We start from the raw sequence: 17,947 nt of genomic DNA, 5'->3' as shown, positions 1-17,947 counted from the left end.
TAGTCATGTGTTTTGTACCATGCACAAAGTGCTATAATTAAGATGAAGAACAGTTAAAATTACCTACTAGTTTTGGTACTTGCCAAGAAACATGTACTTCAAGGCAAATTGCCTATGATATGTGTGTAACTGTTCGACCCTATGACACACACTGTGACAAACTCATTGTTATGTGTTTTAAGAAAATAGATTAAAATTAATCTATAAGTACACCAAACCTAGCTCCAAAGATGCTGCATTTAAACATGCTCATGTCGCCCTATGACAACCCCCTGGTTGCCTAGATAAAATTATATATATAACTCCTTATTACACCCCGTTCCACGCGGGGATCAAACCCAGGCTGTCGCGGTCGCAGCCCAGTGCTCTAACCGCTGCACCAGCGAGCGGATTGGGATGTGGCCGCTTTAATCGCCCTTTAAAGAGCCTCCGCCGAATGGGGCGGAGCAAAGAAAACGGGCGGAGAGTGAAAACGGGTGGAAAACAAACCTCGCGCCGAGCGTGAGTGAAAGAGAGGGGGAGAAAACGTAAACTAGGATCGCTGAGGAAGTGCAGCTACCTCTTATAAAACGAGGTGAAGGAGTAACTGAACAAAAGAGCTTCCAAAGAAAACAAAACTGAACTGTGGTGCTTGTGGATTTAAACGCTGCTCCACCAGAGAGGGGAGGAACAGCGAGGGAAAGAAAAGGTGAGCACACCGCGTGCCTCGCGGCGGCTACCACACACACACACACACACACACACACACACAAACAAAGACTCAGAGGAGAGCGGTGGAGCTCACAGCTCTACACAGCCACACCAAACTCGAGAGGGAAATAAACGGCACTTGCCGTGGATAGGAAAGAAGGAAAAGAGAGCCGGAGCTCAGAGAAAAATCGGGCATAGATTCGCTCTCACGAGCTTCAAAGATCCAGCGCCGAGTGGCCGGTTGGCGTTGCTTATAAGGTGTTGAAAGCAGGTGTTGATAATTAGCAAACTAACCCTCGGCGCTGGCCTGGCGCGCCCTCCGATGCCCTGGAGGACGCCTCGATCGGCCACCAGCCCTTACAGCGGAGACTTCAGGCAGTCATACAAGCCAAGGGGGCAGCCACAAAATACTGAGAAAGTGATGATTGTTATTATAATAAAAATTGTTCTAATTCAATGAAACGGTTTCTCCATTATTCTAATTCAATAAAACAACAGTGTCACAGTTAAATGGCCTAAATGGGCCTTTTGGAAAGCTCAGCTGAGCAAATTTTTTTCCAGGTAACGAGTTCTGTGATTAGTCTAACGAGTAGGACAGGTGCGGTGAACACCTGATTTGCTTTCTGCACAAAAAATGCATTCAAAGAATTTCATGATTTCAAATTATTCTAATTCGTTGACCAGCAAGTACACATTTATATGTATTACTTTATAGGAAATAATTATACCTTTTATAAAAGCATTTCCCATTTATTAAAACGATTTAATTGTATGACGCAGGGAACGCCTTTGTAACGCCAACATGCGACCAGTTGGAGGGGGGCAGTGCGATCATGTGCATTGACACGACGGAGCAGTGTAAATGCACCGTTCGATTGGCTTTTGCTGAGCGAAGCTTGTAGCCAATAGGAACACAGGCGCTTTTGCTTCATCAACAGCGCCTGGGAGCCTCCTCGCTTTATTTTAGCTTTGTTCAGCGAACAAAGACCTGCATCGCTCTTTTAAGCTGAAATAGCCAAGGATTAGCGGGTAGCCGACAGCTAAGCTACAGGTAACTCGGTTGAATTGATAGGGGTATAGCAGTAGCAGCAAGCTAGCTGGCAAGAGCCTCTAAAATGTTTATGTATTACTTTTTGTTAGAAATATTCGTTAGGTAATTGCAATGTATATTTTTGCTGCTCAAAAGGGATTTGAGTAAGTTTATTTTTGTAATGTTACACCAGATTACCATTTAGATTGAATGCCCGTAAAGTGTGCAGATCTACTCATGTTTAAATACACATTATGAGACAATTCTCTGTAGTGTATTGCATGTTTTTTTAAATCAAAATCAATATCAAGGCCATCGATCATATAATGCAGTTATTGTGGTTTTGCTGTTTTGCTATTTTTCAGGAAATTCATCAGAATGCGTGGCCTGACTGGATCCATAGATCCAATGAAAATGAAAAGAAAATGGGTGAATTTAAAACAAAAGTACAAGGTGTGTTGTAGTGGTCCAAAATGTCAGTTTCTTGTCAAACGTAGTATCCATGCAGTAACAGTGTTTGAGTTAAATAAATGTCTTAATTCGTGTTTTAGTGGTTAGGCTGATATTCAGTTTAGGGATATTTTTTTGTAGGAGTTGAAGGCCCCCAGGACTGGGGTTAGCACAGAGGGAGGAGAAGCCGCTGCAGCATCCAGAAGGTGGTATGGTTTAATGGACGAGGCACTACAGCCACTACTTGTAGTGGACTCATCTGCCCAGGATGTTGTAGTGGCTTCCTCTCCTTTTGTGCCCATCAAAAAAGGAGAAGGGAGACAGAGTTGCTGTCTTTCCTGAAGGCGATGCAGGACAGGGATGAGGAGAGAAAGAGGGCTTGTTTGGAGAGAGAGGCACTGAAAACGAAGGACACAAAAGAAAGAAAGCATCTTGAAAGAGGAGAGAAGAAGGAGAAAGAATGGCAGTAGCGAGAGGAACGGAGAGAGAGGGAGCGGGATGAAAGAAAAGAAAGGATGAGTGCAGCAAGGGAAATAAGCTTCTTGATGTTCTTAAACTTTTATTAGAGGAGAAATAAATTGATACTTGTTTAACATCATTGAAATAGACAATTATGAAAAAATACCCATAGTTTGTTGCTTGCAGAGAGAAACAGACAACACAATTTAATCACAGGGAAAAATCAGTGTGCATTAGCCCAAGTGCAGATATGGCAAATAAATAACCACAGCAAATGAAATCTAATAGTTTTACACAGGTGTATATAGGCTCTACTGTATTCGCTAGTTGCACGGGATGACGTGTTACTTGTTTCTGTTTTTTTTTGAGGCTGCGGGTGTATAGTTCCGCTCCGGTACACGAGGTGCCTGCAGGACCTTCCGAAGATTACCATCACGGATGTACACCGGATAGTCCAAGCGGCCAGCTCAACCCCGAGGAGCAAAAGGGAGAAAGGATATAAGATGTATATATCCAGTTACATCAACAATTTGAAGATATGTTACACTATTACTCAGCTAGCTAGCCAAGCTAGCTACACACCCACCCTGTAATTTAGCTGAGCTTATTGTCTAACTTGGAATTTAACAACAGTTTTATCCAGTCTCAGGTATTTTCTTTAAGTCTCCCACCGGTACCATTTTACCAACGACATAATTCGATCAAGGTGTCTTGAGCAACCGACCATTGAAGAGATGATCCAACAATGACGCCTTCAGTGGTTCAGGCATGTGTGTAGGTTGAGTGAGTTCCGGCTACCGCCCGCCCGCAGCAGATCGCCAGCTAAGGACCAAAGAAGAAAAAAAAAGTCAGATGTTTTAATGGTGTAACTGTTATGTTTAACATAAATGATTTCAAGTTTTTAATGACAGTTTCAAACAGAGATTCGTCAGGGAGAGTGAGCTTCAGGGCTACCTGATACAGATCAATGAGGAAGAGTGAAAAACCTCACAACCTCAGAGTAGGGAGGAAAAACAGTGTTTGTTGGTTCACAGCCGCAGTCAGATTCATGTTCTGGGGTTTTAATGTGGCTGGGTTAGCTATTTAGTGATTTAGGACTAAAATAACAATGCAAAATCCTTAGTTATTTTATACATTACAGGTAGCTAGTTAGTATAGAATGTAAGCCCATTCATTTTGTTAGTTTATAATCAAATATTGTCATAATGAAAATCTCTATTCATTAATTAGCTAGTTTTCCCATTGTTTACTTTCACTTGATTCCACATTTTACTGAGTCTTCAAATAAGCTTAGCCAGTTAATACAGCTTATACTGTCAAGGTTTGTACAGAATTGCAGACACGTGCAGATACTGATAAAAGTATAAAAAGTTTATTAAAACAATAAACAGATGTAATCGTAGTCGATACAGAAACAATGGGTAATCACCAGTAAACAGAGCAATGAAGGCAAAACCATACCATAAACGAGAAACAGTCCAGAGTTCATACACGAGAGATCCAATGTCAGAGGTAATCCAAGAGGCAGTAGTGAAAACACAGTCCAGGTAATACACAAACAATCCAGTATCAGAGGCAAAGGCAATAATCGGCGTCGAGAAAACAAAAGCAAGGTCATACACAAGATAAACTGAAGACAAGAGATAAAGAACGCTTTGTAATGAGGAGAACCTACAATACGCGGCGTGGGTGTTTGTGTGGCGTGCACCTTTATAGTGCCAGTAATCAGTATTCGGGACTTCCTGGAGGAAGCAGGTGAGGTGTCACGTGATCAGGTGAGTGCGTGATGTCAGCGGGTGGTGCATTCTGGGTAGTGTAGTTGTTGACCTGAGAACCTCCGTTAGAGCTTGGTGTGAAAGGGACTGAGGAGCTAACAGCACCAGACGTGACATATACAGGTTGCATAGTGAAAATAGCTCAGGTCAACTGGTAGCCATTTTTTTTTTTTGGCAACCATGTGTAAAATGACCTATAAATTAAGTAATACCTAGCTTTCATGGAAACCCCAAAACTGCTTGTGATGGCTGTTGTTCTTTACTGTATATTTAGTATAATACATGCAGGGTCCACATATCTTAATGGTTCACTTGGCAGCGGTAAGTATTTTGTATTTTGAGGTGCAGGGAAGACGTGGAGGCGGACGTAAACGCAGGTAAGAAAGAAATATTTAATAAATAAATAACAAATAAACAAGGAACAAGCAAACACGTAAACATAAAACAGGGAGATATATACAAGGAACCAGGGAATGAACTAAATAACCAAAAACCAAAACAAACTAGTGAAACAAAAGATCATAAACCTAAACAAACAAGAGATAATAAATACACTAACAGGGCTAGGGAAAATATATACAAGAGAATAACATGGGGAAACTAGAAATAAACAGCTAAACACAAAGCAGGGATACGTACAAGGGACTAGGGCTACGGCTATGCAAAAAACAGAGAACAGAGAAACGCTAAGAGGACCAATGAAAACACTTAGAGAGACAAAACAACATGGGAAGGTGCAAAGACCAATGAAGACAAAGTGCCACAGGAAGACTATAAATAGGAACAGGAAACAATGAACACCTGTAAGGGCGGAGCTACAAATGAGACACGTAGTGGAAAACTACTGAGACAGGAGACACAGAGGAGCAGGGGTCACGTGGGAATAGCACACAGGCACGAGAACAGACAGAAACAGGGCGAGGACGTGACAGTTTTACTTACACCGTTCAGCGTTTTCACTAACAGCATTCCAAACAGGGAGCAGAGCTATATTGCTTATTCTCTCATTGTGATACAGTTGATAACATGTCAAAATTAAGCCCAGGGGTGTCGAGATATGTGTGTACAGTTCTGGCATGGTGGCAGGTTTTTGCTAAACAATGAGCAGCCAAAACTGGCCAAATAATTAAACAAGTGTAATCAGTTTTTAAACAGCAGATGACTGGCATTTATTTGGCTTGAATAAAAACCTGCAGCCACACCAGCCCTTTGCATATAAAATTGGACACCCCTCATTTAGCTTGATGTTTTGGCTGATTTTTTTTTAATGTGTAGATTGTCTTTGAAGACCGTGTACCAGTAGACATTTTGTGGTAGTGTGAGTCTTGTGGTTTGGAGGAACCTCGTTTAAATAGCAGGCTGTAGTGGGAATGATGGAGTTCTGCAACGGACGTGAGATCTCAATGGGTTTAGCTTTATTTTATCAACTTCATAATAAAAATGTAACTTTATTATAATCATGTTTTGTTTTTTGGGATAGAATGTTTAATGGGGCTCGAGCTCTTTTATTAAATGCTTGAAACCAGGGTTCTCTCCTGCTCTCATCATGAGAGGATCTTCGATCTAGGTGGAACAAACCAACAACGAGCCTTTATTAAAAACAAAAACAACAGCATTACTTTAACTACAAATATTTTTTTTACTAATTACTTGATGCATTTTAGTGTTTGAGTTCTTTTTAAGAAATATCAGCTTTAGATTGATCAAATTAAATTATATTAGTGGTGTCAATCACTTACATCAGAGAGAGAGAAAAAGAGCAAGCGAGAAAAAGAGAGAGACAGTGAGAGAGAGAAAGAGAGACAGTCAGAGAGAGAGAGAGCGAGCGAGAAAAAGAGAGAGTAAGGGAGAAAAAGAGAGAGAGCAAGCGAGAGACAGAGAAAGAAAGAAAGAGAAAGACAGCGCACACGTGATTGAGCGAGAGAGAGAGAGACAGCACAAGCGCCGGACCCTGTGTGCACTCTCTGGTGCACTGTTTCCAGTCGTCCATGTGCTCAGAGCTAAACTACTGTTGTGGAAATTTGGTGGTTTAAAGTGAAATAATAATGCTGAATGCTGAGTCAGGATCGAAGTGAGTAGCAAAGTTTTATTGAAGTCAGACCGTGTGCTCACACGGAGAATCTGCTTGCCCCCAGCTGCCCCCTCATGCCTCTTATCTGCTCTCCCAGCCCCGCACCAAAACCAAACCTCTGGACCCCTGCTGTGTTAACCCTCCCCCATTAACAGCCCTTAGTATTTGTACTAAACCAGATGTTACTATTTACACATTTGCAAAAACTTTAACATTAAGAATCATTTAATACCACAGCATTCCATTACACCACGCAGAAAAAGGGTGTGGCCGCTTTCTTCCTATATACTGATTCATTAAATTCATAGGGTGTGAAACCAGGCTGCGTGAGTGACATGGTGTTTTTGTCCTCAAAGCCGAAGCAGTTGACAGTTGCTGATGGTGTAAGGTAATATGAATTGTCCTCTATATGCTTTGCTTACTATATAACCTTTTTTTTGTTTGAGTGTACAAACTCTTTACTGTGGAATTTAATTCTTCAAAGAAGTTAATATTATACAAGGCAGTGCGAGGGGAGCTGCCAGAGCCAAATGTCCTCAAAGTGGATGAGCAGTACCAGGACTTCACTGCAGACATTGCTCCACTCATCACAAGTGCTGACGTCCCGCTGGTTGATTCAGCTTTTGGGAAAGTCCAGGCAGGTAGTCCCATCTCCTACCAGCATCCAGTACCATTGAGCCAGGTTGTTGTAATCCATCCAGATGCCCCTCTGCCACCAGCTTTACCTGTAGAAGTTTAGGGTTAGGTCAGGGTTAGGTTAGAGTTAAATTTAGGCGGAAAGTTAGGCCTGAAAATGGTTTTCCGGCCGCCGCGACGGCTAGGAAGGTCGTAGGGTCACGAAATTCGGCATGCTGCCTGTCGAATTTCCTGTCTGTAGTTCAAACCGTTCCCGAGATACAGCCATTTAAAGATTTCGGCCAGGTTTCGGACGTAGGAGGGGCCTGCGAGGGAGGGGGAAGGGCTAGGGCAGTCAGAACACTGCAGGCCACAAAGTGGCGGTCGTGTGGTTCACATATCCGAAGCAGGTGACCCTACCACCTAGGGTCTAGGACTTATGGGTGCCACATTTGTAAACATTGTTCCTATCTCCCCAACCATGGCACTTGGATCCAATTTACTGCCCGATTGTAGTCTGTCTATACCCGACGGCCAACCTAATGCTGTACCCAAGTCCCTAGGGGTACCCGATCTAGACCCCGCCCACACAGGGGGCTGGGCTTAGGATATGTGGTGCGACTTACCCCAGGGATGCCCCCCACCGACTCTAAGACCAATTTTAATTTTTTTTTAGTATTTTAGAACCCCCACGAAAAGACTTAAGTTTTCAAACTTAAAGTGGAAAAATAAAAATTTGGTTAACAGCCACGCATTTGTGAACATGGTTCCTAACTTCCTAACCAAAGGTCCTAGACAGTCACAAATGTGTCATTTGATCCGCCTGGGAGCCCTGAACAACCTAACAGTGGTTTGGTCTACGTGACACTTAAAGGTGAGCTTAAAGTGGAAAAATAACACTTTATTGGTGAACAGCCACGCTTATGTGAACATGTATCCTAACCATGTTAAAACAATGTGATAAACTGTGAGAAGAACTTAGAGAGGTCCCTCCTCGGCCTCTTCTTCCTTGTACCTTCTGCGGGACTGTTCTCTTCCGAAGACATCTTTCGGCGTCTGGCACGCTCTTCACTGCCAGCTGGCGTTGAAGACTGGCCTGGGATGCACTCGTCTTCAGGACTGGTGGTGGTTGGTGTGTGCTCCAGTGTGCCCTCCTGCAGCTGTCTTTGACTTTGGCGGCTTCGTTGGCAGTGCTGAGTGGCACATAAAATTTTGATGCCACAGCCTTGCTACATCTGATGTTACATCTGCCGGTGCACCGCAGCCTTTTTCCATGGGTTTAGGTCCTTTGTCTGAAAAAAATCAAACCACACAAGCAAATGATTAAAACTTAAGTTCAGTCTAGCCTTGGTTATTTAGTGTATGTCAATAGCCCATATACTTATATATTGCACCATGGAGGTCTCCAGATGAGGAGAAGAAGAAGAAGGGGCTGTCGGACCCCTCAAACTTCTCCCTGATGTCGAGCAGGGCCATGAACCACCCGTACTTCGTTTCGTTCAAGGACACCTGCGCGTGGCCGTAGGTGCCGGCTGACTTGTGGCTTTGGACCTATGCCGGTGTATGGTCACGTCGCGGTGTAAATCTTTCAGCCGCTGACGTATCTGGCTGAACAGCCGCTGGAATGTTTTCTCCGTGACCTTGGTTACGGTGACCGGCTGTTTCTTTAGGAAGTTCAAAAACTTCCGGATATTAATTAGGTTGACCCTAATTGTGGTCGGCTTCATGCGGTCTTTTCTAAGGACCTCGACCCATCTAAAATAAATACATAATAGAACAAACAAACAGTTAATAAAAAAATACAAAAAATATTAAATAAAGTATTTAAGAATACTTACTCAGCAAGTTTGTTTGTTTCCCTGAAGAAACTAAAGTCCCCCTTTAACGACACGTGTTGCCGTTGTCCTTTATTTTGTTCGTGGGGTTGGACCCCACGCAATACAAGAAAAAATCTTGTAGCATTTTTTCTGTAAAACACAAGTAATAAAACTTGGGTAAACTTTTGTCCGAAGCTTGTAAATAAAGCCACGTCATAGACAGGCCAAAATATGTTTTTACACAGTTATTACAATAAATAAAACATTCAGTTAAAATTCTAAAACGGTTATCTATAAACAGGTAGAATAAACATATATACACTTACCATATTTGGGGTTGTGTTGTTCGTCAAAGTTTTTCTTTCTGGAAAACTTTTTGCGGGTGCTTCTCTGTGGGCTGGACATATAGATCTGGACCAGCCGGGCCAGCTCTACTTCCCGCACCTTGCAGTCCTGCCTGGGGCATGCGTCGGGAGTGTGCCCCAAACGGGCTTTGAGCTCTTTCTTTAATCTCCCTCCGCATGTGCTCCTTCTCCCTACAGCGGTCTGCCCTGTCACAGGTAGCCCTGGGTTCTTCTGGAGGCTGACCTACTTCAATGGCACCGCCTTCCTCTCCTCCGCCGATTGCCGTGCCGCTGCTTGCCGCGCTGGTTCCAGCTCCGCCACTGGTAGACGGCACTTGCTGGCCCGATTCCCACGTCCAGCATGGTGACCATTGGCATTGCCGGTGAGGTTGCCCTTAGGCGCACCAGCTGCTGCAGTATGTACTGCTTCTTAACGTTCTGGATCACATAATTAGCTTCGGCAGGCTATAAAGCAAAGAAATGGATAAAAAAAAGGATTCACTAAGCATGTTACTACTAATGTACAACTCATTAAATGAAAAAACTAAATATATTTACACATATATACATATATATATATTTGTTTTGCATGCCTCAATATCTCCGTGGCAGTCCACATAGTGACGATCAATGCACTTCACTGTCTTTCCGCAGCACGACTCCACGCAAGTGAACTCCCCAGCGACACTAAACATCAAAAATACATTCAAATTAATTAAATCCTATAACAATTTATTCGGTTTACACGTTTTTTGAACGAATTAAGCATCAAGTGTAACTATTACTAGCCTATTACAGGTGCTGGTCAACGAATTAGAATAATTTGAAATAGTGCAATCATGAAATTCTTTGAATGCATTTTTTGTGCAGAAAGCAAATCAGGTGTTCACCGCACCTGTCCTACTCGTTAGACTAATCACAGAACTCCTTACCTGTAAAAAAATTTGCTCAGCTGAGCTTTCCAAAAGGCCCATTTAGGCCATTTAACTGTGACACTGTTGTTTTATTGAATTAGAATAATGGAGAAACCGTTTCATTGAATTAGAATAAATGCTCAAATTTTTGTTTTCTGTGAAGAGTGTTCACTGTGCAGTATAAAGTCAGGGTTGAGTAGAATTTCTAAGTTGTAAAATCAATCATGGGTAAGCAGCGCGACCTCTCAACCGGAATAGTGGCTCAAATTCAAGCCCTTCGCCAACAAGGCTTGACCCAAACTAAAATTGCTGAGCAGCTCGGCATCAGCCAGTCTTCCGTCTGCAAAGCTCTCAAGAAAAACTGCAGCAAGCGCACCAACTGTTCCGGCGTCCGAAAAACTTCTGCTCGCGACAACAAGCAGCTGAGAAAGATCGCAGTCAGCAACCGGTTCAAGTCCACTTCCGAGCTCACCGACTTGTGGAACAAGCAGACCGGCGCTGACGTCTCCAGATCAACCACTTACCGTCGTCTGCGCGAACTCGGCTTCAAATCTCGCGTTCCAGCAGTAAAACCGATGCTGAACAAGAAACAAATGGAGAAACGGCTGAAGTGGGCCAAAGAACACGGCGAGTGGACTGCTGAAGACTGGCAGAAAGTGGTCTTCAGTGACGAATCACGCTTCTGCATCTCCTTCGGTGACCAAGGTCCTCGTGTCTGGCATCGTGGTGGCGAAACCTACAACCACGAGTGCGTGAAAAGATCCGTCAAGTTTCCCCAGAGCGTTATGGTCTGGGGATGCATGTCCGCTCGAGGTGTAGGGAAACTCTGCTTCCTCAAGAAGACTGTCAATGCTGCCGTATATCAAGATGTTCTGGAAACGTTCCTGATTCCGACTGTTGAGGAACAGTTCGGCGAAGAAGACTTCATATTTCAACAGGATCTTGCACCGGCTCATGCGGCAAAGTCGACCAAAGATTGGTTCACTAAAAAACAGCTTGAAGTTTTGGCATGGCCGGCCAACTCGCCTGACCTCAATGTCATTGAAAACCTTTGGGCCATCGTCAAGCAGAAAATTCGCGACAGAAAGCCTACTACGCTGGACCAACTGAAGCAGAACATCGCCACTGCCTGGGAAGCTGTGAGTGCGGAAACTTGCGACAAGCTGGTCAAATCGATGCCGCGGAGACTTCAGGCAGTCATACAAGCCAAGGGGGCAGCCACAAAATACTGAGAAAGTGATGATTGTAATTATAATAAAAATTATTCTAATTCAATGAAACGGTTTCTCCATTATTCTAATTCAATAAAACAACAGTGTCACAGTTAAATGGCCTAAATGGGCCTTTTGGAAAGCTCAGCTGAGCAAATTTTTTTACAGGTAACGAGTTCCGTGATTAGTCTAACGAGTAGGACAGGTGCGGTGAACACCTGATTTGCTCTCTGCACAAAAAATGCATTCAAAGAATTTCATGATTGCACTATTTCAAATTATTCTAATTCGTTGACCAGCACCTGTATATGTAAATAAATGAGTTTTTACCATCCACTGGACAGGCTCAAAAGGAGTAGCTTCTCCTCTTTATTGGCGACGTTGTGTTTTGGCAAGTTACTATAAGTAACGTGACACAAAGGGCACATTTGCTGTCTCATTTCTGCCACAAAAGATAACCAACATCAAAACACGCACTTTAGGCTAAGACAAAACAGTTTTTATTCTCATTTATCACTAAAATCTGTGTAACTTAGCAGGAGCGCTAATATAACGGTACTTACTCGCTGTAACTCCGACGACTCCTCTGACGCATGCGCTCATCGTGTCCCAATTCATTCAAAAGGGCGTGGCCCCGTTAACGCTAACGTGGCGCTATGTTCACCGAAGGGTGGATGTTCACTAAACTGTATTTTGATCAGTTTTGCAGAAATGACAAGTCAAACAGTATCCATTCTTAGTGTAGGTTATTGTAGGCGACTAGATGGTTCAAATGACATGTTTTTAGCGATCTAAAACTTTTTCTTTTTACATAATTAGGACCCAAGTTCACCAAAGCGTCGCTGTTTACCAAAGTGTTATCAACTTTGGAAAAATGACAGGTCAAATAGTCTCCATACTTATTGTAGGTTATTGCAGACGACTAGACGGTTCAAATGACACGTTTTTAGCTTTCTAAAACTTTTTTTTTACCTAATTAGGGCCCAAGTTCACCAAAGCGTCACTGTTTACCAAAGTGTTATTTGATCAATTTTGGAAAAAAGTCCAATAGTCTCCATAATTATTGTAGGTTATTGTAGATGAATAGACGGTTCAAATGACACGTTTTTAGCGATCTAAAACGTTTTTTGGACCTAATTAGGGCCCAAGTTCACCAAAGTGTTATTTGATAAATTTTGGACAAATGACAGGTCAAATAGACTCCATTCTTAGTGTAGCTTATTGTAGGCGATTAGACAGTTCAAAAACCACATTTTTTTGCTGTTTTTTTTCAAGTAGTTAGGAACCTTGTTCACCAAAATGCATCACATTCACCAATACGACGTAGCAGGTTCACCAAAACGGTTCTTCAGTTCACATATGCGTTGTTGTGACCGAATCCTAACACTGACCCTATCGTTCAAAGTTATGAGCGTTTAATTCTTTGGTTTTCAAGGTGAATCTTTGGGTTTAACATGCCAACTTCTGCCAAACGTCACTATGTTTTTCCGTTAGGTTGTTCAGGTCGACTATACGGACATTCTGACAGTGGATTCGAGTTTCGCCGTTCTATAGTTTAGGAGATAGGAATTTAAGTTCACAAACCACGTTGTGACTTTAGTCTGTATGTGGTTTAAATGCATGTGTAACTTTTTGGCCAAATATCCTAAAATCATAGGACACCCATAAGGGTGTTCTAGGAGTCATGAGGATGATGCCTGTCACATTTTCATGTGAATCAGAGCCATCTTTTGGTTAGGTGGATAGGAGTCCAAAATCAGTTCTGAGAACCCATGACAGTTTGGTGAAAATGTTTATTTGTAAATTTCCAAATGAAGAAATGTTTTTATTAACACTGATTTTTATTTATTTGAACTTCATTAATAAGTTTACACAAAGTAACCATGTCAGTCTACGCAGCACAACATCCCTACTGAACACATTGCCTTTTTATACCAGGCTACACAACACAACATATGTACTTTTTGCACTTGATGCATGTATATTGTGTTTTCCTTCCGTCTTTGGTCCACACACATTGCAGCGCTTCTTTTTGTTGCTGCTGGCCGCAAACTAGAATAGAATAATTCAAAGTTTAGGAATTTTAGTAACACCTTTCTCTGACTCTCTCTCTCACACACACACACACTACAACAAAACAAGGCATTAATGTTATGTATTGCAACATCATCACATACTTACTTTGGGATTTGCAGATGGTGGTTCTGTAGATGGAATGGATGGGGCAGCAGCATTCTCCTCCTGAATCCTCTTCATGATGGCTGCGGAGGCTGGAGTTCTAGGGCAATGTTGCCTTCTCTGGATTTGAGGTCTCACCAGTGCTTTTCCCAGTTCCTCAAGAAAGAGGCTGTAAGGGTTGGCTCCAGGCAAGCTCCGCCTGCAGCCACCAGAGGGCAGCAGGGAGTGGCTGCCAGAGCCAATCAAGCACAACAGCCTACACCTGGCAGGAGGACTATTTAAGAGCACAGACAGCTCAGTTCTGGTTGCTGGATCTTTGTCTCCACATGAGCCAAAACATACAGGCTGAAAGACTAGAGGGCTGAGAGTTCCCACACTCCCCCTCACCCTACTAGTTTAAAATCTTCTCTGACTTTCAAGTCCCTTTCTTGTTTCAAAAAAAGAAGTAAAAAAAAAGAAGTGAAAAAAAAAACAAGCACAGTAATTCATTCCTTGTTTGGCTTTGTTTCTTTCAAGACAGAGTTTATTTGATTCAGGGAAGCCCTTTTGCATTTCTGATTTCTTAGTTTTCCCCTGCCATCTAGGGGTAGCCAGTCTTCTCCTGGCATCCTATGTTTTGTCCCAACCGTGTAGAGCTTTACACTAGAAAGTGTTTTTTGTTTCTTTTCTCTGATTCTTGAGTTTACCTGTTCTGAGAGCTAACTGCTCTGCCCTTGGGTTCAAATTACCACGGGTCTGTGGTAGCTCACTTAGTTGAGCCTGTTTAGTGACCCCATCCACCTGGGTTCAAACCACTCGCTGGGTGATACCTTACAGAGGCGTCTCCTCTGGAGCTTTCCTCTGTACCACTCTGGGTCCAGTGCCATCCAGATGACAAAGGCGTCCTACGCTGAGATGTCCAGTATGTCAAAAAATATCACCAGTGGCCAACGTAGGGTCCTCCTTTTGCAGCTGTAGGCAGCCACCAGCTTGTCCATGTTGTCCACCCCTCCTTTTGTGGCATTATAATCCAGGATGATCTCTGGTTTTTGATGCTCCTGGCCAGTTGGGGTGGAAGCTCTGGCTTGTTTTTTCATATGGTTCCCAACATAGTCAGCTTCTTTTTTAGGAGTTCCTGTCCCAGCTTGTGCAATATAAAAAAAATTGTCGCATGTGGTGATGTGTCCACTTAGTCCCTGAGTCATATCCAGGACAATCCTGATTCCTTGATTTTTCTCAGGGACACTGAGAGGCTGTGTAGGCTTGTAAGTTCCAAGCATATGATGAAGCAGCATCACAGGCTGCCCAGATCTTTATTCCGTATTTTGCAGGCTTTGATGGTATATATTGCCTAAAGGGACAGCGGCCCCTAAATGACATTAGCTGCTCATCAATGGTGACATTAGGCCCAGGATTGTAAAATAGGGGGAGGCGATGCACCCACTTGTCCCATACTGTCCTGATGGCAGCAAGCTTGTCTCTCTGCCATCGAGCTGGTCTGTCTTCCCGGTTATCAAAGCAGATAATCCTGGAAATTATGTGGAAGTTTTCCAGACACATTGTGGCACGGAAACGTTCTCTGCCAGTTTCTGCATCCCACAGGGACTCACAGTGGATTCCCCTTTGGACCTGAAAACTCCAGCAAGGATAAGAACCCCAAAGTAAGCCTGTAAATGGGTTTGGTCCATCTCTTTCCACTTTTCTCCAAAAACACACCTTCCCTCTAAGTTGGTGCAATTCAGAATAATGTTTTCGATGGAATCAGGGATAAAAAGCTCAAAAGAAAACTTGATGTCCTGCACAAGAGAAACCGGCATCCGTGTCGTCCCTGGTTGCATCTTTATCACATTGGCAGCCATGCGTGGTGGCTCTTTTTTTTGGGCAAGAAGACCATTCAATTTCTCCGTTCTTCGACATCCATATTTCTTCACCTGCTTGCTGCTGACAGACTAGTCCTTGTTCTGGCTGCTGATGGGATGGGCATGGGATTAGTCTTCTTTTTGGGACTGGCTGATGCGCCATCTCATCTTCTCCTTCAAATTCACTGCCAGACTCTGACATTTCAGAAATGTGATCCTCACATTCTAAAAACTTCTTCCTCTACATCAATATCAAAAGCTTCTCTCTCTTCCAAAATCATTTGCAAGGCCATCTGAGCAGAGATTCTTTTGGCCACCTTGATCAGTTGTGATAAGAAACCAAACTGGAGTCTTATATAGTACCCGGACAAAGTTGCAACATTGTACAAATCAAGCACAGACACCTGTTTGCTCCCACTTCCCGCACATTTTACCCTCAGTTCCCACAAGACAGACGGTAAAATGTGCGGGAATGTGGGAGCAAACAGGTGTCTATGCTTGAATTGTATAACAATGTTGCAAACTTGTCTGGGAATGGCAGGGTCAAAAAAACACACACACACACACAAACTACACACCCAGACAGGAGGAGGACAGAGGGAGGGTACACATTTTTATTAGCCCTGGGTCCAGTAGACCCGAACATCCTGTATGTAATATAAATGTGTAGGGGGGGGTGTACAGGGTGTGTACATCGAAAATATGTTCTGATATATGTTCTTCACAAAAAAATGAGCAAAATTAAAACGGGTCCCACAGACCTGAACACCACACAAGGGTTAAAGGTCCATGTTCCTGTTAAATCTGGTTCTAACAGTGGTCTGTCACACCTGGTCTGGCTAATTATCTAACTTTTTCAGAAGTCCTTGGTTTGGTTGGGTCAGGTGTGTTAACGTTAGATGCAGGTTAGAACTAAACTGTGCAGGAACACAGATCTCCAGGACCAGGGTTAGTTTCCACTGTTCAACACTGTACCATCACTACTTTTATCAGTAAAATGTCTGTGTACTGGTTATACAACATACAGGTCCTTCTCAAAAAATTAGCATATTGGGATTAAGTTCATTCTTTTCCATAATGAAATGATAAAAGTTAAACTTTCATATATGTTAGATTCATTGCACACCAACTGAAATATTTCATGTCTTTTATTGTTTTAATGCTGATGATTTTGGCATACAGCTCATGAAAACACAAAATTCCTATCTCACAAAATTAGCATATCATGAAAAGGTTCTCTAAACGAGCTATTAACCTAATCATCTAAATCAACGAATTAAAGACTCTTGAGGCTTTTAAAAACTCCCAGCCTGGTTTATTACTCAAAACCGCAATCATGGGTAAGACTGCCGACCTGACTGCTGTCCAGAAGGCCATCATTAACAGCCTCAAGCAAGGGGGTAAGACACAGAAAGAGATTTCTGAATGAATAGGCTGTTCCCAGAGTGCTGTATCAAGGCACCTCAGTGGGAAGTCCGTGGGAAGGAAAAAGTTTGAAAGAAAACGCTGCACAACGAGAAGAGGTGACCAGACCCTGAGGAAGATTGAGGAGAAGCGCTGATTCCAGACCTTGGGGGACCTGCGGATGCAGTGGACTGGAGTCTGGAGTAGAAACATCCAGAGCCACTGTGCACAGGCGTGTGCAGGAAATGGGCTACAGGTGCCGCATTCCCCAGGTCAAGCCACTTTTGAACCAGAAACAACATCAGAAACGCCTGACCTGAGCTACAGAGAAGCAGCACTGGACTGTTGCTCAATTTTTGCATGTCATTCGAAAATCAAGGTGCCAGAGTCTGGAGGAAGACTGGGGAGAAAGAAATGCCAAAATGCCTGAAGTCCAGTGTCAAGTACCCACAGTCAGTGATTTTTCAGCAGGACCTGGCACGTGCTCACAGTGCCAATACCACTGGTAAATGGTTTACTGACCATGGTATTACTGTGCTCAATTGGCCTGCCAACTCTCCTGACCTCACCCCATAGAGAATCTGTGGTATATATTGAAGAGAAAGTTGAAAGACGCAAGACCCAACACTCTGGATGAGCTTAAGGCCACTATCGAAGCATCCTGGGCCTCCATAACACCTCAGCAGTGCCACAGGCTGATTGCCTCCATGCCACGCCGCATTGAAGCAGTCATTTCTGCAAAAGGATTCCCGACCAAGTATTAAATGCATAACTGAACATAATTATTTGAAGGTTGACTTTTTTTGTATTAAAAACACTTTTCTTTTATTGGTCGGATGAAATATGCTAATTTTTTGAGACAGGGATTTTAGTTTTTTCTTTACTTTTTTGCCAAAATCATCAATATTAAAACAATAAAAGACTTGACATACTTTAGTTGTGTGTAATGAATCTAAAATATATGAAAGTCTAATATCCATCAGTACATTACAGAAAATAATGATCTTTATCACAATATGCAATTTTTTTGAGAAGGGCCTGTAGTAGTTATTGTTATAGTAGCTCTAGATAGTTATTTACTAAATGTTTTTCTCTAAACTGCTACGTCATTTGATTTACCTCAAGAGCCTTGAAAAAGATGGATCGCCAGT

The 17,947-nt window shown here is 42.8% G+C and overlaps 1 pseudogene; it reads right to left on the bottom strand.

Moving 5' to 3' along the window:
- Positions 1–7,309: 7,309 nt before the first annotated feature.
- LOC125780576 (uncharacterized) lies at positions 7,310–15,594 on the bottom strand (annotated as a pseudogene).
- Between the last annotated feature and the right edge of the window lie 2,353 nt (positions 15,595–17,947).

The sequence above is a fragment of the Astyanax mexicanus genome, chromosome 13 (genome assembly GCF_023375975.1).
Source record: "Astyanax mexicanus isolate ESR-SI-001 chromosome 13, AstMex3_surface, whole genome shotgun sequence".
Classification (NCBI taxonomy): domain Eukaryota; kingdom Metazoa; phylum Chordata; class Actinopteri; order Characiformes; family Acestrorhamphidae; genus Astyanax; species Astyanax mexicanus.
The sequence above is the reverse complement of the archived record's forward strand: the minus strand, read 5'-3'. Positions and strand labels throughout refer to the sequence as shown.